The 26321-nt window shown below is 34.9% G+C and overlaps 4 long non-coding RNA genes across 5 annotated transcripts; 2 read left to right on the top strand and 2 right to left on the bottom strand.

The window, feature by feature from the left end:
• The first annotated feature begins 3253 nt into the window (after positions 1-3253).
• Positions 3254-4619, top strand: LOC138128476 (uncharacterized). The gene is made up of 2 exons (XR_011158694.1): positions 3254-3719; positions 3778-4619. It is a non-coding gene; the product is annotated as an uncharacterized lncRNA (long non-coding RNA).
• Positions 4620-11263: 6644 nt separating this feature from the next.
• LOC138128472 (uncharacterized) lies at positions 11264-14358 on the top strand. The gene is made up of 4 exons (XR_011158691.1): positions 11264-11552; positions 11607-11780; positions 11845-11955; positions 12011-14358. It is a non-coding gene; the product is annotated as an uncharacterized lncRNA (long non-coding RNA).
• Positions 14359-15793: 1435 nt separating this feature from the next.
• On the bottom strand, positions 15794-22097 carry LOC138128457 (uncharacterized). Of its 2 annotated transcripts, XR_011158673.1 has the most exons (4): positions 21958-22097; positions 20441-21893; positions 19524-20387; positions 15794-19475 (listed from the first exon to the last, which is right to left on the bottom strand). It is a non-coding gene; the product is annotated as an uncharacterized lncRNA (long non-coding RNA). The 2 variants fall into 2 exon arrangements; XR_011158672.1 differs by having other exon boundaries at positions 15794-20387.
• A 680-nt stretch (positions 22098-22777) lies between these two features.
• LOC138128481 (uncharacterized) lies at positions 22778-23901 on the bottom strand. The gene is made up of 2 exons (XR_011158701.1): positions 23192-23901; positions 22778-23129 (listed from the first exon to the last, which is right to left on the bottom strand). It is a non-coding gene; the product is annotated as an uncharacterized lncRNA (long non-coding RNA).
• Between the last annotated feature and the right edge of the window lie 2420 nt (positions 23902-26321).

A 26321-nucleotide genomic window follows, 5' to 3' on the forward strand; every position in this document is an offset into this window, starting at 1 on the left:
CCAAACCAAATCTTTTGTTATCCGATAATTTCTAATTCCTTTAATAAGATGAGGTGTATCAAATAATGGTGTAATCTCTTGGTCTTGAAGTATTATTTTTCTTTTAATTTGTTGATTGTTTTCTATATAAATTTTGCTTGATTCTCTCAACAACAAATTTAGCAATCTTAGCAGCAGTACTATATTGTTTGTGAACGTGACACAGGCTCATTTTGAATTACAAGATAGTGACATAAAGATTGACACTGCTTTGACTGATTTTTAGATTATTGAGATTACTTTGATTTTAAATTTTTGACTTTTCAAAACATTTGCACCCTCTTGCGGTGCGGTGAGGGTGCGCTAAACGATTTTCCGTTCATACACAAAATAAACTATATAGAACGCAAACTCCCTATTAAATTTTTGGTTCTTGAAAAATGCGCCATCTGTTGGCTTGTGGACGGTACTTCCTTGGCCTGCTAGATTTTAGAATGTGCATATTATGATTTATATTGGGTGGTATTTAACTGTTTACCAAATTTACCAAATTTATTCATACAAAAAAATACTTTCGTTTCCCAAAAATACTAAATGCTCACCAAAATTAAGACCATACATAATCCTAGAGCGATAACCAGATATTGACATCCTGCTAGTTTCTTATATTATTTGCTACTAAAAATAATTTTTGTTGCCTAAAAATGCTATATGTTCACCAAATTGTATTCCATATTTAATTCTGAAATGATAACCAGATAATTTTAATTTTTGTTAGTGTCTTATATTCATGCAGTAAAAAAAACTCTTTGTCTCACAAAAATACTAAATGTTTACTATATTTTATACTACAGGTGTTTTCGAAGTTGAGGTGTTCCTTTTAACATGTGATAGTATGCGTTGTTCTAAAGAATTTTAGCGAAAATCACCTTAGTAAAATGTGTACGGCAATGAAGATACAATAAGTTAATTTTTTTGAAATTTTTGAAACCGGTCCTGCTCAAATTTGCGCTGATTTGTTAGAAATTGGAATTGACAAAAAAAAATCAAATGAGCATGGACGTTAATCAAAACTACTGTCAGAGTTGTCATCTAATTATTCGAAATGGCTTTATTATTAGGAAAATAATGAGCTCACAGATATGTTGCAAATGCATGGGCAATGTTATCACGTTATCAGAATGCATCTGCAGCGTCAAGAGAGCGATTTCCGGAAAGACACCATTCTGGGCCAGGTTAATTATTAATCTAGTACAGCGGAGAAATGGACAGGACCGGACTTAAAATTTTAGAAAACAATAAAAATATACAATCGATTATCTCCGTTAATACAAACATTTTACTAAGAAGATTTAGGCTAAAATTTTTAAGAATAATGTGTAGTACCTCGTGTTACAAGGAACGCGTCAACTTCGAGAACACCCTGTATATTCAATTTCAATTTCAAATGGATACTCAGATTTAGACTTCTTATTAGCCTCTCATACAGAGTGTCTCATAATTAAAGCATTCCAACTCCAAAGCGTTGCAGAGAGTATGCCGTGAAGCAAGTAAGAACTTGTTGAAAAAAGTTTTGAATAATTCTTAAGATGATAAAACCCTTCTAACTTTGTTCAATACAGCAACCGCATTCCTTACCTTATAATTTTCAGATCAAAGCGTTGCTCTTTTTGAACAAAAATTGCAAAAATTAAATATTATTTTACTCCGCGATAACGCTACTTTTCTAAGACAATATTTTGCATCATTATTTTCTCACGATAAATAAAATAAACGCCAAATATTCCTAATTCCTATTTGAAGAAAATTTGATGCAAACTCTACACCTTCAGTATCTTTGTAAGGAGGGGTCGCCTGAATTTTATATTGTATATCAATTGTAAGAAGAATCTACGTTTTATTAGGTCTCCTCACAATAAGGACATAGAATGCAAAAGAATTTCGCAATCGAGTATCAGCAAACGTTTTTTCGAAAACTGCACAGCTCCACATTAGCGGAAAGTCAAACATTTTTTTGTCTACAATTATCTTGATATTTTAAATTTGGAATACTCTGACCAACTAATAATGATAGCAACCGTCAAACAAACGATGTAACTTCTAATTTTGTAAGGTTTGGTTACGATTTTAGGAGAATTACTGGTGTTTAATAAAAGAAAGAAGAAAAAACAAAAATGAGTTCCGAAATTGATGAAGATGATCTGCCTTTGGATATATTAGAAACGGCACGAAATACAGTTTCTAGTCTTATCCCGGAAAAGCCTTCTAGACAATATGAATCTGCTTAGAAGGATTTCATGAATTGGTGTGGCTCTAAGAAATTAAAGAACGTGTCTGAAAGTGTGATACTGGCCTATTTGGAATATAAAACTAAGATTTTGGGAAATAGTGACCTCTTCTTTAATCAAAAATTGCTGAACGTAATAGTTATTTATGTATTAAGGGCGTAATGAAGGCGTTTGTGGCCCGCGGCGTGACATTGGGGCCCATAACACGGTAAGGGCCACAAACGCCAATTATGCCCGTGGTACATACAAAATTTTATGTCCCGTCGAAGTTTTGAATTTTATAATAATTTATGTAGATTCAATTTTAAAATAACGACACAAAAATCAGGAAGGTGGAATAAGCCAGTTATTGTTGTTACTGTAGTAACGGCATAAACAAGGGCCATAAAAACGTTTACAGCCCGGGGCTATAATATACTGAATTACGCCCTAAAAACTAGTCCATAAGTAGGCAAAATTCGCCCGATCGGACATAAAAGTCTTTTTTGTTCTAGATTGTATAGTCCAGACAAAATAAATGTGAATCCTGACTTTATTAAGTCAAATTATTTAACATGTTCAAATCAAAATGTAAAGAAAACAATAACAAAGATTTATGATGGGAAACAGATGGTTATCCACCACCAAAGTTGCAGGTAGAATTTCGAAAACTCGCTGTATTTATATACCTGCCCCTTTTCGAGAACGAACTACATACCATAAATCTTTATTATCGTTATCAGGTTATTAAATAATTTGACTTAATAAAGTCAGGATTCACATTTATTTTGTCCAGTGAACAAAAAACAGTCACTTTGACAACCGATTTAGGTCATAAAATGTCAACATTTTTTATCAGTTTTCGAAAAAGTAGTTTTTTTGAGCAAGTGCTTAATATAAATGGATAGCGTGAATATTTATATTTGCAGTAAAGGCCCGTAACGTGAGCGTTCCACATTTGGTGACATTTAGTAAAATCGGTAAACATATAGCATTTAGGCCCGGTATTTCAGTCGTGGGTTAACTTTTGAGTTACCTAACCAAAATTTACTAGTTAACCAAAATTTTAAACAGTGCCTGTTTTTCAGTGTCTAAGCCCCGCCTCCTAGAATTTTGGTTAGCTAACCAGAATATTTCTTTGGTTGGTACTCCGATTGACGCGCGGTGTGCATTTGTGAGGTTAGGAATTGTTTGAATCTGACAACAGTGACAACGGCAGTATGAAATAATAACAATTACAAAGTTAAAATCTGTTATCACGGAGCATTATTGAAAATGAATCAATTGTTTGACATGTCATCTGATGAAGTTATTAACGATTTTGTGGAGCATGTGCCTAGAAAACGTCGTTATCAAGAAAAAAAAATCATTTGGATTACTGGCAGTGGGATGATCAAGAATTTTATAATAGGTTTTGATTCTCAAAACCGCAGCTTGGAAAAAATCCAAGAAGCTATAAAGTCCTAGAAATTGGTAATTATACATACTAATATTACAAAATTACTGTATAATTTTTATGTTAATTTAACAGGTTTCATGCTCTTTTACCAATAGGGATGCTATTATATTAATTATTATAACATTAATATATCGTGCTTGTGGCAGCATGTTGATTGTAGTTGGGGATTTTGCAGATGTACATAAGTACATCGAGCAAGATAATTTCAAGTTATTATGATGTAAGTACAGTTGCCGAATTAAAATTTCGGGCACTATTTTTCTATCACTTCAACAAAATCTCTGTAAAGCACCTTCTACTGTCATTATGATTGACATTAAATCATCGCTTTGATATGTTGCCTACCCGTTATTATGCCACAAATGACAATTTTGAATGCCAAAAAGACAAAAACATGACAAGAGTAAAAAATAAGGTTATTAACGTAAAGGTTGTTTTAGAGTTTATATCATGACATTGCAGTAGTGCCCGAAATTTTAATTCCGCAACTGTACATGAATTTTTTTTTATCAGTGAGTCTTATGTGGCAGATTTGAAAACAATGAAATGGGGAATGAGTGATGGTGGATACCATTTGAAGAATTATGTCATTACCCCCGTGGCCAACACTAATACAGACACTAATAATGACGTACAGATCAGAACTCAGAATCCTGTTGAGCAGTCATTTTGGGTTTGGGAGGTTTCCCATTCTTAACACTGGAATTTCTTTAAAAATTGAGAAAGTGCAGTGGATAATTTTAGCCACAGCTGTGCTGCTCAATATGGCTTGTGGCTTAAAGAACAAGATCTACCACGATTAAGCCAAGAAGAAGAAAGGGTTTTTAATTTTGTAAATAATGTTCCTGTGGAGCCGGGTCATAGAAATGGGAACAATCAATGTACAATGTAATAATGTATTAAATAATTAAATATATTAATAATAAGTTTCATACATTAATTTTAATTTTAATGCATGCTCTTCCCTTAATTGCCAAACTCGTGATAAAATAAAAAGTTCAATTATAAAAACACAAAACAAACATATTACTTTATAACCACTACCTACATGAATGATTTGACCAAGATATTTGGGTTAACCCACCAACAAATGCTGGTTAACTTTTTGGTTAGAGAAACTTTGGTTAGGATGCCAACCAAGTAATGAAAAACACCTAACTGTTGATGTATTTCTCATTTTATAATTATTTAATAACAGTACTTTTATTTTGTTTAGGTTGGTACTAAAACCAACGAGTAGATGTAACTAAGGAAAAACCTGGTATACGCCATAGACACTAACTTGAAACTTGTAGATGGAAAAACAACACGTTCACGTTTGAATAAACAGTTTTAGCTTTTAAATCAAAACAGTCGGCCTTATTAGAAAATCCCAACAGGTTATGGGCTACAGTGCGTATTAAAAAGAAAGTGCACTAACGGGAAAATATAATTTGGCGTACTGGTTGAAGTAATCTCCGCAAGTCCAATTTTGAGGTTAAGGAATCCACGAGGTGAACCAAAGAAGAAACAATGGATTCGTCAAGAATAATTAACGTTGGACTATTGGAAGGGAAAGCAAATTGGACTACGTGGAAATACAAAATTTCCGTCTGTCTACGAGGAGTCTCCGGAGCAATGGATGTTGTCCAAGGCAGGTTAGTGGCACCTAATACACTACAAGAAGATGCTACCGCTGCCCAAACAGCGACGTACAAAAGTGCATTAGAAGTATTCAATAAAGCAGACAGCAATGCCTTGATTATCTTAACCACGAACATGTCAGATGAAACGTTGCAGAAGATAATGCGATTCACGACGTCGCGAGAAGTATGGCTGGAACTTCACAAGTTGTTTGACGGCGTTTCTGAGGACAAAGTCTACAACCTCTGCTTACAATTCTTTGGATTTAAGAGGAATCCTGAAGTTGACATCGCATCACATATTTCAAAATTGAAAACACTATGGAGCGAGTTGAAGCAGGAGATGATGAAAGATGAAGCGAACCTGGAACTACCAGACTTATTTCTGATCTGTAAAATTCTGGGAACACTACCAGATGACTATTTTTCATTCAAGTACGAAAACCAGCTCACTCGATGAAGTCAATGTCACAGATACAAATAATCTCTTGCAGCTATATCATGAGAGATTCGGACATCAGAATAAGCGCCATGTGAAGTCGCTACTGAGCAAGGAGCTGAACATCAAAGTGGAAATGGACAGTGAACTGTGTGAAGGCTGTATGTACGGAAAAGCTCATCGCCTACCATTTGGCACTAGAACGAAGACAACAAAAGCAGGACAGCGAGTTCACACAGATGTATGCGGACCATTTCAGGAATCGATGTCAGGATTTAAATATTTTGTGCTCTTCAAGGACGATTACACAAAATTCAGGACGATTTATTTCTTGAAAGAAAAATCAGAAGTTGCAGAGAAGCTGAGTCAGTTTTTAGCTGAAACAAAAACTGTTGGACATGTGATCAAAGAACTTCTGAGTGACAATGGGAAGGAGTTTGACAACAAGGACGTTAGAAGTATGCTTCAAAAGGAAGGTATTATTCAACGTCTAACGATGCCATACACCCCACAACAAAACGGCTGTAGCGAAAGAGAGAATCGCACAGTCGTCGAAACAGCAAGGGCAATTATGCATGCCCACGGAAACATTCCGCAGACACTCTGGGCTGAAATAGTTCGTTCAGCGAACTACATCTTGAATCGCACGGGACCTTCAAACGTGCCAGGAACATCTCCATATGAACTGTGGTACGGTAAGAAACCGGGACTGAAACACTTACGTGTAATAGGCTCCACTTGCTATGTTCATGTTCCGAAGCAAACCAGAAAAAAGATGGACCCAAAAGCCACTAAAGGTATTCTCATTGGCTACGATCATGATGACGGATACAGGATCTTCGACAAAGAGGAATGCAAACTCATTAGATCACGAGATGTCGTATTTGAAGAGAAAACGCTTGAGCACACGAAAAGTGTGATTATTCCAGAAGATGATTCAACGGCTAAACAGGAAATTCAAGCTGATCGCGATGATGAACTCACCGATGACGATGAAGAGGAGCAGGAAACCGAAGATACGTCAATTTCTGGAACTTCCGAGTCAGATTGCGAGCACAACGCCGACAGGACCACACGATGTCTACGGAACAGATCGACTCTGAAAGCGCCAGAGAAACTGCAAGACTACGTGATGCATCTTGCAACGTCACTTGAGGAACCAGAAACTTACGGCGAGGCCATGAAGTCGGATCAAAAGGATTACTGGAAAGAAGCCATGGACCTTGAAATGAAGGCTCTTCAAGAAAACGAGACTTGGGAGCTAGTGGACTTACCTCAAGGAAAAAGGGCTATTTCAAACAAATGGGTCTACAAAGTGAAAACCAACGCCGATGGATCAATCGATAAGTTCAAGGCGAGACTGGTCATCAAGGGCTATTCACAGCAAAGAGGAATTGACTATGACGAAACTTTCAGTCCAGTAGCCAGGAAGTCTACTATTCGAACGTTACTCAGTGTTGCCGCAAATGAAGGTATGAAACTTGCACAGATTGACGTTTCAACGGCTTTTCTCTATGGTGACTTGAAGGAAACCATATACATGCAACAACCTGAAGGACACGGTGATGGATCTGGGAGAGTATGTCGACTAAAGAAAAGCTTGTATGGGCTGAAACAAGCCCCTCGTTGCTGGAATGAGAAGTTTAGCAATTACATCATTAAATTGGGTTTTCGAAGGAGCGAAGCGGATCCTTGTCTTTTTGTTAGGCAAACAGGCTCCACAAAAATGTTCTTCGTCCTTTATGTTGATGATGGTTTAATTGCAGCCAATGAGGAACAGGAACTTCAACAATTTATCGATGACTTAGGACGAAAGTTCAAAATAACTGCTAAACCTGCGTCGTTTTTCCTGGGACTGGAAATCAATCGAGAAGAAGACGGCTCGGTGAGGGTGAGTCAAACCCACTACACCGAAAAACTGTTAGAACGATTCAACATGAGTAACTGCAAGGCAGTGACTACTCCAATCGTCAAGGACAACGACACAGAAGAAAGCTCTCGAAACTCCGAGTTTCCATACAGACAAGCCGTGGGAGCATTGATGTTCCTCATGTGTGGGACACGTCCGGATATTGCGTACGCACTCAGCGTGGTATCCAGAAATCTTGAGAATCCAACAGATCGAGACGTAGTTAGGGTCAAGAGGATTTTGCGGTACCTGAGAGGTACAACGAACTGTGGGCTTCTTTACAAGAACAACCAAGCAAAGGGGGTTTTTGAATGCTACAGCGATGCAGATCACGGTGGTGACCTTAGCACGGGGCGCTCGACCTCTGGTGTACTGTGCCTCCACTCTGGGGCCCCTATTTCCTGGATGAGCCAAAGACAATCTTCCGTTGCCATATCCACAACTGAAGCTGAAGTTGTAGCTGCCAGCGAAGCTGCCAGGGAGATCATCTGGATCAAGAGGATTTTAACTGAACTGGACCAATTGAAAGCAACACCTACATTACAAATCGACAATGAAGCTGCTATTCGACTTGCCCAGAATCCCGAGTTCCATCGAAGAATGAAGCATATTCGTATCAGACACTTTTTTGTTCGCGAATTAGTAACTGCTGGAGAGATTATGGTTTCAAAAGTAGATTCTGAAAAACAGCTCGCGGACATATTAACAAAACCATTGTTTTCAACCCGATTTAGAGATTTGTGTAACGACATGGGAATCTGTAAGTTATTAAATAAGGGAGAGTGTTGATGTATTTCTCATTTTATAATTATTTAATAACAGTACTTTTATTTTGTTTAGGTTGGTACTAAAACCAACGAGTAGATGTAACTAAGGAAAAACCTGGTATACGCCATAGACACTAACTTGAAACTTGTAGATGGTAAAACAACACGTTCACGTTTGAATAAATAACCAAGCAATTTAATAGTTAACCAGTTTTATTTGGGTTAACCCACGACTGAAATACCGGGCCTTAGAATGCAAGCAACAGTAAAACAATAGGAAACATTGCTATTTTGGTGACGCTGTTCCCATTTTCCAAAGTATCATTATTTGGTGTCCACTAAGAATTTTTGATGTTAATTTAATTTTTTGGAGGACAGTGCTAGGGGTGTATAATTTAATTTGGTGAACATTATATTAATACCCATTTATATTTATGAATTTTATTTTATTTATTTCCATTATCCTATCACAAAAAAATTTTTTCATTTAAAATTTTTTATTTTCAATCTTTTCTTATACATTTCAACCGCATTTACAAAATATTTTGTTTTTATACATTAAAGTTCTCGTGTTCTTACCACTTAAAATTAACTTTAGTGATGGATAAATGACCGGTCATTTATTTTTGGTCAAAGTTGACCGGTCCTTGATCGGTCAATTACCAGTCATTATTGGTCAAAAAGTAGGAACTAGTTAAACATCACAAAATGATTCTTTTAATGTCAAGGATTATTTTAATACCAAATAATGGTTCTTAATTCCATTTTTTATAAGATTTATTGATCGACAAATTATTGTTCTAAAATAGTGTAAGTGAGGTTAAGTTTGAATTGTTTGAAGTTATACATTGTTTTTTCTTTACATATTTGCTTGAATTTGAACTTTTTGTTAATTTAAAACGCTTTAAAACTTTCAACACAACTGTGTGTGTGTGTGTATTTTCAGTTTTTCAGTTTCTTTTAAAATACTTACACATTCGTTTAGAATTTAAAAAAGTAGGTACTGTTACGATTTAAATCGCCGCGCGTTTTTAAATCTTCGCGATTTTTCTAGAATGTTCTAGAATCCATCGCGACGGAAACGTACTCGGACTTCCGCCGAAAAATCTGCGAATAGAGGGGGTGGAAGGTATAAATCGGGGGAACCAGGGACGGAAGGACTTTTCACGACCTTTTGCCGGTGGTGTTGTCAGTGCCTGGGGAGAGTCAAGGGGACAGTGATCGAATGAATTTGCAGGGCCGACGAGACGACGTAGTGGAGTTCACGAGGGCCGTTGGAGACGATTCGTCAAAGTACCACCGCTCACATCGCCAAGCGGATCAAGGATTTCACTACGGAAGGTTCCAAACCGAACGCTTTTGGGGATCAGGATCTCGTCGAGTCCTGTCAGTCCAGGTCGTCCCCGGACTCACCGGAAGGTGCCGGATCTACCCACCAGCAAGTCCGGAGCAGTGGTGACACCCCATTTTTTTACAGGCCGTAGCTTCTCAAGTTTTCGGTTGTATTTTGTCACTCCGTCGAACTAATTGAGCGTTTGTATTTAACTATAGTCAAATTTCCATTGTCACTCATTATTTCGACGGGTGATTAGTTCTATCAAATTCATTTAAATTATATATCGCGTTTAGGATTTATAATTTGTTCCACTAACTTAAGAAAAAATTTCCTTATCAAGTCCGTCGGGTTTTTATATTCACGAACGATTATCAATCCGTGAGTGACCTCGCCAGGAATTGTGTATCGCGCTCACCGAACATTTTTTTGTGCGTGGTTCTTCACCGGAGAAAAACATCTTAACTTCAATTTTTTTTTTTGGAGCGAAGGAAGACTTGGAGGACCTCTCCGCTTATGCGGGCGGAGTAGCCGAATAGCGACGTTACGTAGGATCAGTCGGCCTTCCTCCTTCGCTAAAGAAGGGAATTTTTTTTACTGTTTCGCCGGTACTCGTTCGTTGAATATCTGGGACCCGGAGGACCCTCCGAAGAGTTAGGGTTATTCAAATTTGTACACGCCATAGGGCTAGTCAGGCTTCGTTGTTTTTCTTTTTCATTATATCATTATTTTCATTGTTTGACATCTGAATAAACGATTAGTTGGAAGATTGTGTATCATTTCCCGTACTCCGGGCTGTTCTCACCAAATTTTCAGCTTCAGTCGGCGTTTCTCGTGGTTCGCATTGTAAACCGAGTCGAAGCCACGACTTGTTCGTTATACCCCTGAACATTCCGGATTTGTAACCGGTAACAGGGTTGCCCAGTTTCGGGAACGTAATTTATAACGTAACAGTACCTAAGTATTTTATAAAAATACGGGGTGATCAAGAAGGACTGTTTAAGTTGGTAACACTGAATTGTATTTTAAATCGTATAACAGGAGTAACTTTCGGTTGTTGATGGCTTGCTGTTGTTAATGCTATACCTACATCAGATATTTGTCAAATAAACCAACAAAACATATCCGGTTGCAGTGTTATAAGTAACCGAATTAAAAAATTTTCTTAATTGTACTGCCAACTTAAACAGTCCTTCTTGATCACCCGGTATATTGTATGTCATGTTAAGAAGACACAAAAACGATTGAAATAGAAAAACCACTTCTTCCTAATAGATAAAAAGCTTAATATTCGTTTTCCACAATGATCTTTATTAAAGTTTCAGATGTTTCTTTGTCATAATTTACTTATTTATTGTCATAATCCATTTCTTCATTGTCAGCAGCTACGTAAATGAAATCAGACAACCCAACATAACCTCATCTCATCAGTCAAACAGTCATCATATCCTATAATCAAAGAATAAGTACGCTATACCAGATCGCTATACGAACAAGAAGCGACACGCAAATAAAAATCGTGTTGCAATTTTGGTGCGCATGTCTACTGAAAATGTTACATTGTGTTGTGTTAGTGTCAACACTGTCAACTGTCAACAGTGAAATTCCTGTTTTCGTGTGCCTGTTTCTCGTGTTTTTTTAAACAACTTTGTATTTTTGCGTGGCTGTTTATTGGCAAAATGAATAAACCAATTTCGCATTATGCTGTGGCAAATTGCAACACAAAAAATGATGGTAGAATTAGCTTTTATAGATTTCCTAAAGCAGATTGTGCTAGGTAAGTAACACTGGAAAAAAAATGAAGTAAGTTTTAAAGTTATTACGATTATAGGTGTCTTGAATGGTTGAGTCAATGTGGAAGGCTTGATTTAATTGATAAAAATATCAATAATAATTTAAGAGTATGTGGGAAACATTTTGAGCCAACAATGTTTATAAACATTCATAGAAATAGATTACTTCCCCATGCAAAACCAACACTTTTCTTACCTGAAAAGAGTGATAAGTAAGTGAAAATAGTAATTGTGATTATCTTAAAAGAATATAATTCAACTAAATTTTATTTTTAGTATACCCCTACAAGGGCTTGTAACGTCTGTTCAAGGAGAAAGTATTCCTGGACTTAGTTCTAATAATAATAATCAATTATTAGAAGTATCCATTCCTGATGAGGATTTATGGTATATAGACAAAATATTAAGTTACCTGAAATATTTGATGAAAATGTTTTTGTAGTGATTTAAAAAGATCTGCATCAACATCAACTGCTGAAACTCAAACATCGCAGGTATGCAGTGCAAATACCCCAAGAAAAAATAAGCTTCGAAGAAACATTTTAAAACTTCAACGAAGTACGAAATTGTTACATTCTAAAATCTCAAATAAAGTCGAGCCAGATGTAACAACAGAAGAGTTTAAAAAATTGTGTGAAAGATTTCTTCCAGAAAATATAGTTGACATTGTAAAAGCCCAAGTGGCTCTTAAGGACAGACCACCCACAACTAGAAGATATACTGAAGAATACAAACAATTTGCGCTGAAGTTATATTTTACCAGTCCAAAGGCTTATAAATTATTACAGAAAAGTTTTATTTTGCCAAATATTAGAAGTCTTCAAAGAATTACCCAAAATATGGACTTTAAAGTAGGTTTCAATGACTTTGTTTTTAAAGCTTTCCAATTAAAATTAAACAGTTTAGCAGAAGCTGAAAGATGCTGCACCATTTGCATTGATGAAATGTCAATAAAATCTGCTCTATTTTATAGTCTCCCCAGAGATGTAATTATTGGTTTTCACAATGAAGGTGATGGAAATAAATTTTTACCGGCACAGTCTGTAATGGTTATTATGGCTAGAGGAATTTTTAAAAAATTTAAACAACCAATATGCTATTTTTTAACAAATACAACATGTAAAGGAGAAAAATTAAAATCCATAGTTTTACATTGTATTGAAAAGTTGCATTTAGAGTCAGGTGCTGATGTAAAAGCCGTTGTAAGTGACCAAGGTACTAATTTTAGAGAATTGGTAAAAAACTTGGGTATCTCAGCTGAGAAACCTTATTTTTTTGTTAATGGAAAAAAAGTTTACTATTTTTTTGATGTGCCCCATTTAATGAAATCTGTGCGCAATAATTTATTAAAATATGATATATTTTTCAATGATGAAAAAAAGGCATCATGGAAATATATTGAGGCTTTTTATGCATCCGACAAATCTAAACCACTGCGATTGGCCCCAAAATTAACAAATATCCACATTCATCCAAATAATTTTCAGAAAATGCGGGTTAAATATGCCACACAAGTTTTTAGTGAATCGGTTGCAGTTGGTTTGTCAACATACGTGTGTTTTAACGCTTTACCAGCAGAAGCTTCAGAAACATCAGAATTTTTGGAACAATTTGACAAATTATTTGATTTATTCAACTCTTCAAAGTATAAAGGCGCAAAAAAATATAATTTGGCATTTATGGGAGCTGACTTCCAAATACAATTTTTAAATAAAATGGTGGATTTATTAAACTCCATCAAAATATTTGATAGTTCAAATAAACCTATTACTAACAAAATTAAATGTTTTGAGGGCTGGGTTATGACAATTAACTCTTTGAAATCTCTGTGGGTAGACTGTAAAAATGAAAACCATTCGTTTTTATTCACCAGAAGACTCAATCAAGATTGTCTGGAAAACTTTTTTGGAACAATTAGGAGTCAGGGAGGTAATTGCACAAACCCAACCCCTCAAAAATTTGAAAATGCTTTTAAAAGAATATTTTCAATAGATTTCTTACAGCACAATGAAAGTGGAAACTGTGTTGATGATTTTGACAAAATACTAACAATAATAAATCGAAATGTTTTGCAGCAAGTGATTTCTAATGAAGAAGCCGTATCATCAAATACAAATGATAAACTCACTTTTAGCTTCTGTGATTTTAGAGATTTGGACTTTCTGGCTGAAAATGCTCTTTACTATGTTTCCGGGTATTTATATAAAAAATCATTAAACGTGCACGCTTGCAACGTATGCGAGCAAGTAGAAAATAAGGAATTGACAGCATCCAATTTGTTTTGTCATTTAAAGGTGTACGAAACAAAACAAAAAAAAACTTTTGGGAATTTAGTCATGCCAAACAACGAATTTGTACAATTCGTTAAAAAAATGGATGACTTGTTTACTCTAAATTTTCAAACGCTTTCTACGCAACAAAATGTTGGTAAAGCCCTTGTAAACTTATTTAACCAAGTTGATTATACGCCAAAATGCCCTGATTTCCCCAAACTATACGTTTGCAAATTATTTTGTAGGATGAAAATTTTTCACTCTTTAAAACATGCGAATAGTGAATTTAAAAATACCGACAAACAAAGCAAAAAGTTGATAAAAATTTTGCATTTGTAATTTTATTTTGTATTATTTTTATGTTTTTTGATGTTTATAATGTGTTTTTTAGTTGTGTATAAATATGTAGTTAGGTAACGATTTTTGATGTTATTATTTATTTGTGCTTGTAATTTTTGTTTTGTATTTTATTGTTACTAGGTATTATATCAATTAAATAAAGCATATTTTGGGCGGATTATGCCGTATCATGACCTTTATTAAAAATGTCTTTAATTAAAGTTCCAATTAACGGCCCACTGTTTCTGTGCAATAATTTAAAAGTTAGCGCTTATATCAGTGGTGTTTAATTGGCTGGGAGAAATTGAGTGATACTTTCAGTAGACATGCGCACTCAAAATCGATGCACTTGGAAAGCATGGGATGTCGTCGTAGTGTCGCTTCTTGTTCGTATAGCGTACTTATTCTTTGCTATAATCATTGTCTAAGTAGAAGTAGAAGTAGTTCTACTTAGACAATGCTATAATCTTCAACATTATAAGCGGGAAATTTAAATTTTAAAAATGACTGGTCAAATTCGTCAAGTCATTGACAATTATTGACCGGTCAATTGGGTCATTGACTAGGTCAATTACCGGACCTTACAACACTAATTAACTTTATTCCCTTAACAAAAGTAAAGTCCATTCATTTTGTATTGAACTTTTCAAGGTCAAATAATTTTATTTTTTGGCTGTGTAATTATGTTTTGTAAATAATGACATGCAGGTAAACACCGTAAACGTTGAATTGAGCATTGCTAAATCACATTATGTTGGTTAGATGCATGTCACTATTTACAAAACATAATTACAGAGCCAAAATTTAAATTATTTGACCTTGAAAAGTTCAATACAAAACGAATGGACTTTATACATATATGGTTAATGTTACTATTTTGTCGACTATTTCAGGTTCAATTTCAAATTTTTGTTCACATTTGAAAGAAAACTTTTTAATATCAATATCTACTCTGAAAAATTTACAGTGGTCAGCATGAAGATCGAATATAGTACTGGTAGAAGAGTTGGATATCGCGTTTTCTTCAACACCATGTCTTGTAGATTTGTTCCAAGATTGGGATCGGGAATGGGAATTTCGGATGTAGAAATTTCTGGAATCTTTAAAAGTTTGTAATTTGTTTAATATGTGTGATATTTATAGGTATAAAAAAAAAAGTTTGTCCAGCGAGAGATTGGGTGACATAAAAATCACTAAATTCTACGCAGAGAAAGTAGTACCTAGTAACACTTTGTGCCCTGAAATTTTGCTGTAATTAATGAAGTACCTTAACGAATAAGAGACAAAATGAATGAAAAATATTACAGTTGAAGTATTTTACACGAAGACGTGTACCTACTCTTGATAACTACTTGCGTCAAGAATATTTAAAAGTAAAACCTCAACCAACAAGATCGTTTATACGTATAAATGTAAATTAGAATAATTATACATATATACTATTATACATCGAGAGAGGGAAATAATCTATATCAATGTGGAATCAAACGACTTAATTTAGCTGGTCGTGAAATATCTACGAAATTGTTGTGTTCAAAATAGCGGAAGATCAGTTCGTGATGCAAAATATGGGGAACTTTTCAGGGGGGTAGGAGTTGAAATAAAACAATTCCTTGGGTTTAAGGACGCCTGTATTTAATTAATCAAATAAATAAAATCAAATACGTTCTTGTTTTCACCTGCAGTAACTGGTTAATTTTAAATTAAATTTCTGACTTACACAAAATTGTGGACAATGCTGCTCGAGTACCCTTAAGACATAATACATAATACTGTAAACATAAAACAAAAATGGACAACGAGATCGTCAAGGTTAATTTAAATTAAATCCTGAGACTTCCTGAAGACGTTTGTCTGAATGACTGACTACCGTGCGCCAGTCCGAATTCAATTTGACTTATTAATATTAATATATATATATATATATTCTAGAATATTAACTTTACTTATTGAATAAACCTCAGAAGAGCCTGTAGCGGTAGGAGACTGAAAATAAAATTAAAAAAATGTCTACTCAAATACTGCAAGAGACATGTAAACAGCACCTCGATTTTGTGAACAAATAAAAAACCACGTTTGTTCAAAGAAACGAAATTGTTCATAAAATTGAAAGGTAGTTTTTAAATTATAATTCTAACAAAATATGACTTTTACAAGACATTAAAGTAAGATGTTAGTTTTGTTTCACATTTTTTTTTCCTCTAAATTTTTCATCACCGCGATGTTTCAATATTTATTTACGTAAAGTTAATATATCATCGTTAAAAATATTGCGTTCACTCTAAAGAAGTATTTTATCAAATTTATTATTTCAATTTTTTCAAAAATAATGTTAAAACTTGCGCTGCGGTTTCATATTGTGACGCTTTTGCCTGAACAGTCAATGTAAAACACACGTTTGCCAGGGTCAGTTCAAACTAAACATTTTCATTTTTAACTGATGTGCCAAATGAAATGTGATATAGAAATGCTAAATATGGGTCAATTAATATAAGGCCGGCTCAGCATATCTTATTTATGATGTTTTGTATAGTGGAAGCATAATGTTAAGGTAAACATTAGGCCAGGGCCGGACGGTGGCATGAGGCAGAGAGGCGACTGCCTCACTAGACGGGAATCAGGGGCGCATTTTGAGTTTACTATTTATTCAGAACACTAAAGAAATCCTAAACCAATTTAACATCTAGTCTAATAGCAAGGGTTCCTCGTCCACGAAATGGAAATAGGTTGGCCTATGCTACTATGCCCTTTTATTGTTTGAAATGTGATATGTGCCGACACCGCCACCAATAAGGCGGCTTTACCGGCCGGTGGTCTAGACCTAAACTGTTCGAGGAAGTGCACGTGTGAGGGGCGGCCGCCTGCAGTGTTTACTTATGTGCAAATCTTGTGCCACTTTTATCCTTTGTGGGTTTTTTACTATGTTACCATATATTTTAGTAGTACATAGTTTGTACAAAGAAAAGTCAGTCGAAGTCAGTACCTGACTGGTTTTTATTCTAAATAGAAATTAATTTCTTTAGAAAATGGACAAAAAAAGAATCAAACTGTCGGGTCATCAATTTAAAATAAAGAGAAGAAAGGAAGGTAATTGTTCACTTTAACTACTTCTGGAATTTTCGCGTTTTTTCTGGCTAGACAGCCTCAGGGCGTCCTCCTAGATCGTGTCCCACCATTCAAACCTTGTGCAAATGCCTTTTTTTTTCTCTCTTGTTGTGTTTCAAGGTATCGTCAAGGTCGCGCCAAGTCTTACTAAAGGGTAAGGAAAATTTTCATTTACACAAGGTTTGACTGGTGGGAAACGATGTAGGAGGACGTCCTAAGTCTGTCTAGCCAGAAAAAACGCAAAAATTCCAGAAGTAGTTAAAGTGAACAATTACCGAAAGAAAGCCCTTCTAAAACAAAAGCAATCGGAGAGGATGTTGGGATTAGAAACATTGTACCGAACACCGTTATTGTTTTGAAGATACTGCTTACCATGCCTGTAACTGTTGCTGGAGGTGAAAGAAGCTTTTCCAAGCTTAAACTAATTAAAACATATGTAAGATCGAGGTTGTCACAGGAAAAACTGAATAGCTTGGCCATTCTAGCAATGCAGTCGGAATTAGCTTCCACTATTCGGTGTGATTCTGTTTTAAAATTTACCAATATTGCTATACTAATATATAACAATGTTGTAGTTGCTATGATATGAAGCTGTTGATTGGTTTGATCTATGCCATCTATGCAAAATCAATGTTGTTCAATAACATTATTGCTAAATTTTGAAACAGAATCGCAGTAATAGACTACGATAATATGATCGACGAGTTTCCGAAAACTAAATGTCGCCATGTGTCCTTTCTTTAATTTAAATTTTTTTGTAAGTTGTACTATGCCGGCCAAAAAATTTTGGCCGTCATTGTCTGTCAATTCAAAAAAAAATTGTAATCCGTACTTTATTGTCATCATGATTACCGTCTTGATTATATGAACGTTATTTTTTGGGTGGTAAATTTCAAAACTCAAAATTATTTTGTCATTTCTACTACACAGAACGTTTACCTCAGGTTATCTATGTACGATTGCTCTAATTTTGTTTATTCATGTCGGATTTTTGGAATATCTGAGCTTCAAACAGTTTAAATTGATTGTCAAAATGACAAGAATCGAAAGTGGAGTTACGATTCCTAAAGGTTTATTTACACTTTACTTGAATGTCAACAAAGTGACGGCCAAAATTTTTTGGCCGCCATAGTACCTAAGTACCTACTTATTAGTTTTTGATTGTATTCAACATAGGTAGTTTGTTTTTTTTTTCTACTAGTTAAAAATTATTAAAAATACAGTTTTGGAGAGGTAGTTGTGTTATTGATATTATATTATCATTTTTTAATTAATTAGTAATGAAACTGGTTTTTGGGGCGCGACATTTGAAGTTTGCCTCACTTGTTTTAAAACCACAGTCCGGCCCTGCATTAGGCAATTTATCAATGTTCACTGAATTAAGAGTGCAACTGTTCACTCTACCGAACCTACAATGTTAAATATGTGGCTGTTCATATAATCAAGGTGTTCATACAATTGAGCATTCACAAAATCGAGCGGCTACTGTAATTTAATATGTTCGGTCGTCAAAAAGTTTAATTATTCATCTTCAAAATGACTGAAATCATCATCGCTATCATCGGAATCCAAATTTAAATTGATGATGATTTCGTTGACCGTGACAAATTTTTCTTTAGTCCAGTATTTAAAAATCAGTCGTTCCGTGTGCTCTACATAATTAGTCCACTGTTGTGGTGTTATGGCTGCTAAAGCAAGGGCCCATGCTTCCAAAGGATTGTGGTTTTGCAGGACCACTTCATCATATTTTCTTTTAGCCTGGCTCCATACCATCTCTATAGGATTAAAGATGCAGTAGTATGGAGGCAGACGTATAACATCATGTCCTGCTGCATGAATAATTTGATCTACGGCATACACGGGCCCTTTAAAATGTTGTTTACACAATGCGAGAAGATAGTCTTTTTAGCAATGTCAGGATATGAAATGTTATTTTTTTGCAACCAACAGCTTTCCTCCAGGCTGACGTTGGTCTCTTTTCTTCCAAACGACTGTGGTAACTAGCATTATCTAAAATAATGACAGAGGGCTGCTGCAGTTTTATCAGGAGAACATCTTGGAGCCACTGTTCAAACGTTTCGGCATTCATCTCGCTGTGGTAATCAAGCGAATTTTTCTTGCTTTTAAAAGTTAAAGAAGCATCCTCAATAAATCCATCTTTATTTCCGGCATGTAAGACAATGTATCTCTCTGAAATTATTGTACTTACAGTAAAATAAAACCACAACTGACATTTACCTCCTCCTGAAATTTTCTTAACTGAACGCACATCTTCATCTTGCCATGACCTTCGCACGGTACCATTTGCAAACACCCATGTTTCATCTAAAAGACACATGGTTTTCTTTCTGAACTTTCAGCATTTTTCATAAATTTCGATAAAAAATTTTTTCTCAACGCAACTACATGTGGCTTTTCCATTAGAGCTCTTCGATTGTCATCTTTTTTATAAGAAAAGCCCAAGTTCTTTAAGAGTAATGCTAAACTTGACCTTTTGTGTTCGTAAATATATTTGGTGGCCAACTCTGCACCAAGACTGTTTAAAGTTACAGGCTTCTCTACAACAGAAAATGACACAATTAAACTACACCATTATTCATATGAACAAAAGACCCATAACAATCTAAAAAAAAATTACAAAACATCATTCTGACAAAACAAATTTCAATGAAAAAAACTAGCTTTACAGTACAGAATCCTTTTCTTACTGCTCTGCACCATATCATAGAGAACAAGACGAACTTCTTGCTTAACATTGATGCAAGTCTGCTGTAGCTCTTCTGGGACGCTGCCTCGTCAACTTTCTTGATGATGTTTCAGTTGGACCATCTTTATACTTTGACACCGTGTTTTTGCTAACTCCTAAGCATCTCGCAGTGATCTTTAAGAAAAATACTTTTAACCCTTGACTAATCTGACCTAATCAAAATGATGTCATTAAAATTATGATATAATACTATGTATTTTGTGTTATAAGGTATGAAAAACAACCTCCAATGGACTATGAGTTGTAAGTTTTTCATTCATGAAAAATGAATAAGCACTTGCAATCATCCTCTGCGCTGCTGGGTTGCCAGCTACAGTTAAATAGCTTCGGGTTGCCTACAAAACAGTTTTAAAGCAATATAATTAAATTTAAAATATTATGTTCATACCTTTGCATCAGTCTGGATATTGTTCGTGATATCACTAAAGGGATTCATGTTTAAAAATAGGAATGTCACTTAAAAAAGGCACTCGGAGGTAAACAATAGGGAACTTATTGAACAGAAACAAACTAAAACAACAAACTAACTAATCTTAAAGACTAAGAAAGTTTAAACACCACAAAAAAAAACAGTTAAGCAGGAAACAACGAACAAAACACACACTACTCAGGGGGTTAACAATACAGAACTTAGTCAATACAAACGAACAAACTAACTTATCCCAGATAATTAAGAAGTTTTAAACACAACAAAATACCTCACTTGAAGACGAAAGAGCAAATAAACCACACACGGTGTTGACGATTCAAAATGCCAGCGGCAACGACAACAGCTGAAATTTGACAATTTGCTGTGACTAGGGATGTGTTGTTATTTAGCAACCTGTTATTTTACAACAGTTATTTAGTCATACATAGCATGGCCAACTGTATCAAAACGCTAAGCGCTTATTATGGCCGTCCCACTCGATGATTTCTCCGTAAGAAAAATTGTTCTTGACATTTAAAAAAATCGTACGTACAGTAGAGACTTCAAGTGACGATTATTTTAATTAAAAGACAACGGATGACAGAAACTTCTTTTTTTTTTCTGTAATTGGTTATGTCCTATTCTTGGTTATGTCCATGTTAAATATTTATAAATTAACTGCAAGTGTTAATTGCATGCAGTAACAAAATAATAAAAATAGTAAAAGTGTAAAATAAGAAACATATTCGCGATTTCGACTACTGCGAGGGCGCTGCTGTTCTGACAATCAGCTGATCGAAAATCCTCCTTTTGAGATTTTCCATTTGTTTACGTGTTAATTTTTGTGTCCAAAACTCTTTTATTTGTTAATTGTGTGCAGTGTGTTTTTCAGTAAGGTAAGTGTATTCCTTAAAGTGACATTTTTTAATGTAAGCATCAAAGATTATGATGTAATTTCGTAAAACAGGCGTAAAATAAATAGAGGCGTAAAGATAGGTTATGGTGCATTAAATATTTTGTTTTCAAAACATTGAAAGTCTTTTAAAAAGTGGAAAACATACTATATACTGATATTTCAGTTACAGGAAGGCTTTTCTTCGGTTAGCTACAATTTTTAAATACTTGGAGGCTTCTGCTGACAGTCGATGTGTGGTACAGTGTGATGGGATGCAGTACAGGTAATTTTAGACTTTTTTCGTTAAATTTCAATTAAATTTTACTTACAGCAACAAGTTTTCAATAAAAATACATCAATAAACTAAATGTCTTTTTATTTAATACAATTACCTTCTCACTTATTATGTCAAGTGCACTACAGTCTACTTTGCCTGTAATTTTTGATGCAAACTTTCTCTGTGTCTGTGTCGTGTGTCCTTTGGATAACTTTTGAGAAGGAACAGCAAATTCCTTCAATCGCAATTTTTGAGAAATGCTGCGTGGAATTGAAAAAAGTAGAATAAACCACAAACTTTTAACCTCAAATTCGTGGAACTTACGATTTATAAAATCTTCACGTAAAAAATGTTTTCCGCATACTCGCATATGCCGTCTTGCAGGTTTTCTCAATAACAAAACCTTGTCCCAAGCTTTTCTTCTGTCTATACTTTCCTTGCCGCCAAAAAGGTTTATGATTTGCACTTTACAACTATTTTAGCGTGGAAAGTAATGAAAGCTGGTCTCTCTGTCTTTCGCTCTGCGTGTGTGACAACCATGGACACAACACTTGGTTTTATCTACTTTCTTTTTGCCCATTGTAACATCACTTTTTGTCACTAACCCCCGTACCTGTGACCCCTACACCGTTCATCATCTTATTTTTGCCATTAGCTACGTATTAAGCGATAATTTTCGGTGATTCGACTTTCCACCGCCAGAGGTCATGTTGCTTATCCGAAATGGCGTAAGGTGTTGTGTCAATAGCTTAAAAACCATAAAAAAACGAACTCCAATTGCTTCAAAATATCAGACATAACCTCAAATTGTTTTAATTCGAATTTAGTATTTTTCTCTGTGTTGTTGGATAATGTGACTCGTGTCAGCATTAGAATAAGTGAGCACATCAAAAAGATTGTCACCTATGAAAAAAATTCAACAAGACAATGGTACCTAAATTTCCTAGAATGGAACAAAATTTTCATGGTTGCAGAGGATAACCCAAATGGACTTAATAAATACAAAGATTGGCCGACCCAGCTAGCAAATAAGTTACCAAGAGCCAACAAGTCGTTTACCAAAAAGAAACATTCTGTTTAAAGGAAAATGCATACGGGAGGAACACACAGGATGAGATCCTAAATTTGTAATAAAAGCTTTAAAAATGTATCGACACGTTTATTTACCTTTAAATGTACACTTTTCTATGAAAATAAAAAGATTTTTCAGTATTAAAATGGTGTTTGGAAATAGCGACCTTCGGTTATAACGACCGAATTTCGCCGGTCCCTTCCACGTCGTTATAAACGATATATACTGTATATGGTTTGGATAATACCAAATCTGAAACCATTGGTGAAAGACCTTGCACAGCCAACAAAATGCTCTGCTATGTTATCCACGGGTTATCAACTAGATACACAATTGCTGCAGGGTACTTTTTCCATTCAACATTAACAACGGCACAATTTTCACAGATTATGGTTTCATTGTTCTTTGGCTTGTTACTGACAATCTGCATCAAATGTAGCTTAATTTAAAAATATTTGCAGCGGAACGTTAAAAAATCATATTGACCTTTTTTCCACTATTTCTAAGTTTTGATTAGGTAGGTACTAGGTGCGTTCGAATACTACCTCGGAGATGCAAGCACAAATTTAATAGACTTGAACAGCTGATTGGAGATCAATCTGAAATAAACGAACGAAAATAAGGTAGGTAATTGTTCACTTTAGCTCCCGGTCGAATTTTCGCGTTTTTTCTGGCCAGACATCCTTAGGGCGTCCTCCTACATCGTTTCCATCGTTTCCCACCACTAAAACCTTGTGCAAATGCCCGTTTTTCTCTCTTGTTCCACATACCACATAAACATAACCAGATATAACCCTACTATTGTGACAGGCGCCAAAATCTCAACATCCTCGGTCGAAATACTCCTAGCAGATCGAGCTTCCTCTAATGACTCTGACGTCTAATATCCGAACGATTTAGATTTACGTCAATTTGCTCATTTTACAATAACCGAACGATTTTGACGTAAATTAGCATAAAAATAATATAAACGAACGCAACTACTGTCAATACTGCCATTGTGACGAATCTCGTTTTCAAATCAGTTCCTAATGTTAATTTAGGGGGCGCCATTGTACGTACGCTCCAGGGCCTACTCGACGGGAACACTTTTTCAAACCAAGTGGGACGGCCATAATAAGCGCCTAGCGTTTTGATACAGTTGGCCATGTACATAGTTGTAGCAGTTGCCACCTGTTATTCGTTTTTAGAAGTAACAGGTTAGAAAACGTCGCCTGCGTTGATTATAATTATATTTATATTATATTATAATTATAATCAACGCAGGCGACGTTAGAAAATAACAGTTTGATAAAAACATCCGCATCACACAGCAGAGAACAGAACACTACAATCAGGGGGTTGGCACTTCATATGAAACAGCGAGAAACACATATTTAGTTAATCATACTTTTTATAGATGGCCCCACCATCGTTCCTCCATGACACTGCCAACAGAAACTTGGTGGGTAAAATTGGTAAAATAAAAATACCAAGACCAAGACCAAGTTGTTTTTAGCACGTGCTTAGGTGTTTTGTGGTGCGGACGCTGTTTCGTTCTTTACTATTTTTCGTTCTTTCGCTGGTCGTGAACAGCTCGTCTTTGGATCTCCGCTCTTTCGCTTTTCTGCAGTGTTCCGGTTTGTGTTACTGTTAAGTTAACTATTTCTACTACGTTTTATATTCCTAGCTACAGAACAAATATGTTACTTAAGTCGCCGGTCATTTTAATGTGTAACAACTTAATTCAGGTCGCTACAAGGTGTGACATACACTTTGACTCTCTGAAGACAATTCTCGACGCTGTAGAATGCCGACTATTGTCTTTAGAGAGTTGAGATCATTATCTGGAATCTTGTCGTATATACCATGCTCTCAGCACATTATTTCCTGTAATTGGGTGCTTCACTGCTTCCTGTAGGAAATATATTTATTTTTCTAATTTTGACATATAAAGTGACACTTTTCAAAATTAATTGACGTTTGGAAACGTCACACTTTTCGTAACTGGTTACGAAAAGTAAAATCTTTCCTAACTGGTTAGGAAAAATTTATTTTCTAATAAATTTTCCCTAACCAGTTAGTCATATTTTTTGTTTTTAAGCAAAATAACCGTGCCTACTTACCTACTTGATATTTGAACACAATAATAATTTATTATTCATTACTTCGTTTAACGTTTGAAGAAACATTTTTTTTGTCAAAATTAGAAAAAATCTTGTATGTAACACGTCAGGAAATGCAATTTTGTGTAACTCGTGTGATTTTGCGGGATCTCGCTGCGCTCGTCCCGCAAATATTCCACTCGTTACACAAAATAACGCATTTCCCAACTGGTTACATAAATAGCTATTATATGTACGTTGTTTTGTCCCATCATTTTGTTACATAATGACAGTATGTAGTTATAATATATTTTGAAAGTTTGTATTTTTTTTTTATTGTTACCATTCTCTTTGTGTATGTATTTTTTTTAGGTTGCTCATTCAACACTAATCACATTTTAATCAATGTTGTGTTACATATAATTATTTAATATTTTATTTTAACGTAAAATATTATTATATTTTTATGTACATACAATGTTGATTGTGATTAGTGTTGATTGGGCGACTGCAATTCCTTGGAAAAAAAATATATCATTTGAATATCCCGCGCATTTTTCTCGGATGTTTTACGTTAAAGAAATCTGTATTTCTGAGACCTTTTAGTGGCTGTGTAAACCCATACCTTCAACAGATGGCGCTACAAAATGTGTTTCTCTTTTGAGAGAGAGAGTGGCCTATCTATTTCTCTTCATCTAGGACTACAATTGACTACAATCACATCACGGATGATACGGATGTCCCACTCTTTACTTGAAATAAAAACTGCGTTTGCGACGCCATCTATTTTTAGTCCTGAGAAATAATTAGTTAGGAAACACACCGAACCCTGTAGGTACCTTTTTCGAATAAAAGTAAAATTTTAAGTTCAATTTACTAATTATTACCACATAAATCTTGATACTTAATAACTAATCCTTAAAAAAATCTTATGATCTTAAGGCATATATACCTATATTCCTTATAAAATCATAAGAATTATTTTTCTAACGATTAATTATAAAGTACCAAGGTTCATGTAGTAATAATGTAGCAACAATGTGTATTAGGACTATTAACTAACAACGCCTATGATTTTTGAAATAATGATTATTACAAACACTGTTTTAATATTATAATAAAATTACACAAATAATGACGACTGGCTATTTATCATAGACAACACAGTAAACCTATAGAACGCAAACTCCCATAGTTTTTTGTGTCCCGACGCCATCTACTGGCTTGTGGTAGGTGCACAATAAGACACAGCCAGCTGGATATCCTGGCTTTTTTATTTATTTAAATTTTCAAAATAATTTATTTATTAAATTAAAAGACTACATTTATTTTGAAGTTTTTATTTTCAATTTTTTTCGATACACTTCCATTGCATTTTTATAAATTTTGATTTGGTGTTTCTTTTCCTCCATTGCGACAAACAGAGATTTATGGCTTCCTCACCTTCAAAATTTTGCTCTTTATTTTGACATCGAATTTTGCATGTAACGTTTTCGGTACATTGCAGCCCGTAGTTGCAGCCCGAATTTTGG

Source organism: Tenebrio molitor, chromosome 4 (assembly GCF_963966145.1).
Source record: "Tenebrio molitor chromosome 4, icTenMoli1.1, whole genome shotgun sequence".
NCBI lineage: Eukaryota > Metazoa > Arthropoda > Insecta > Coleoptera > Tenebrionidae > Tenebrio > Tenebrio molitor.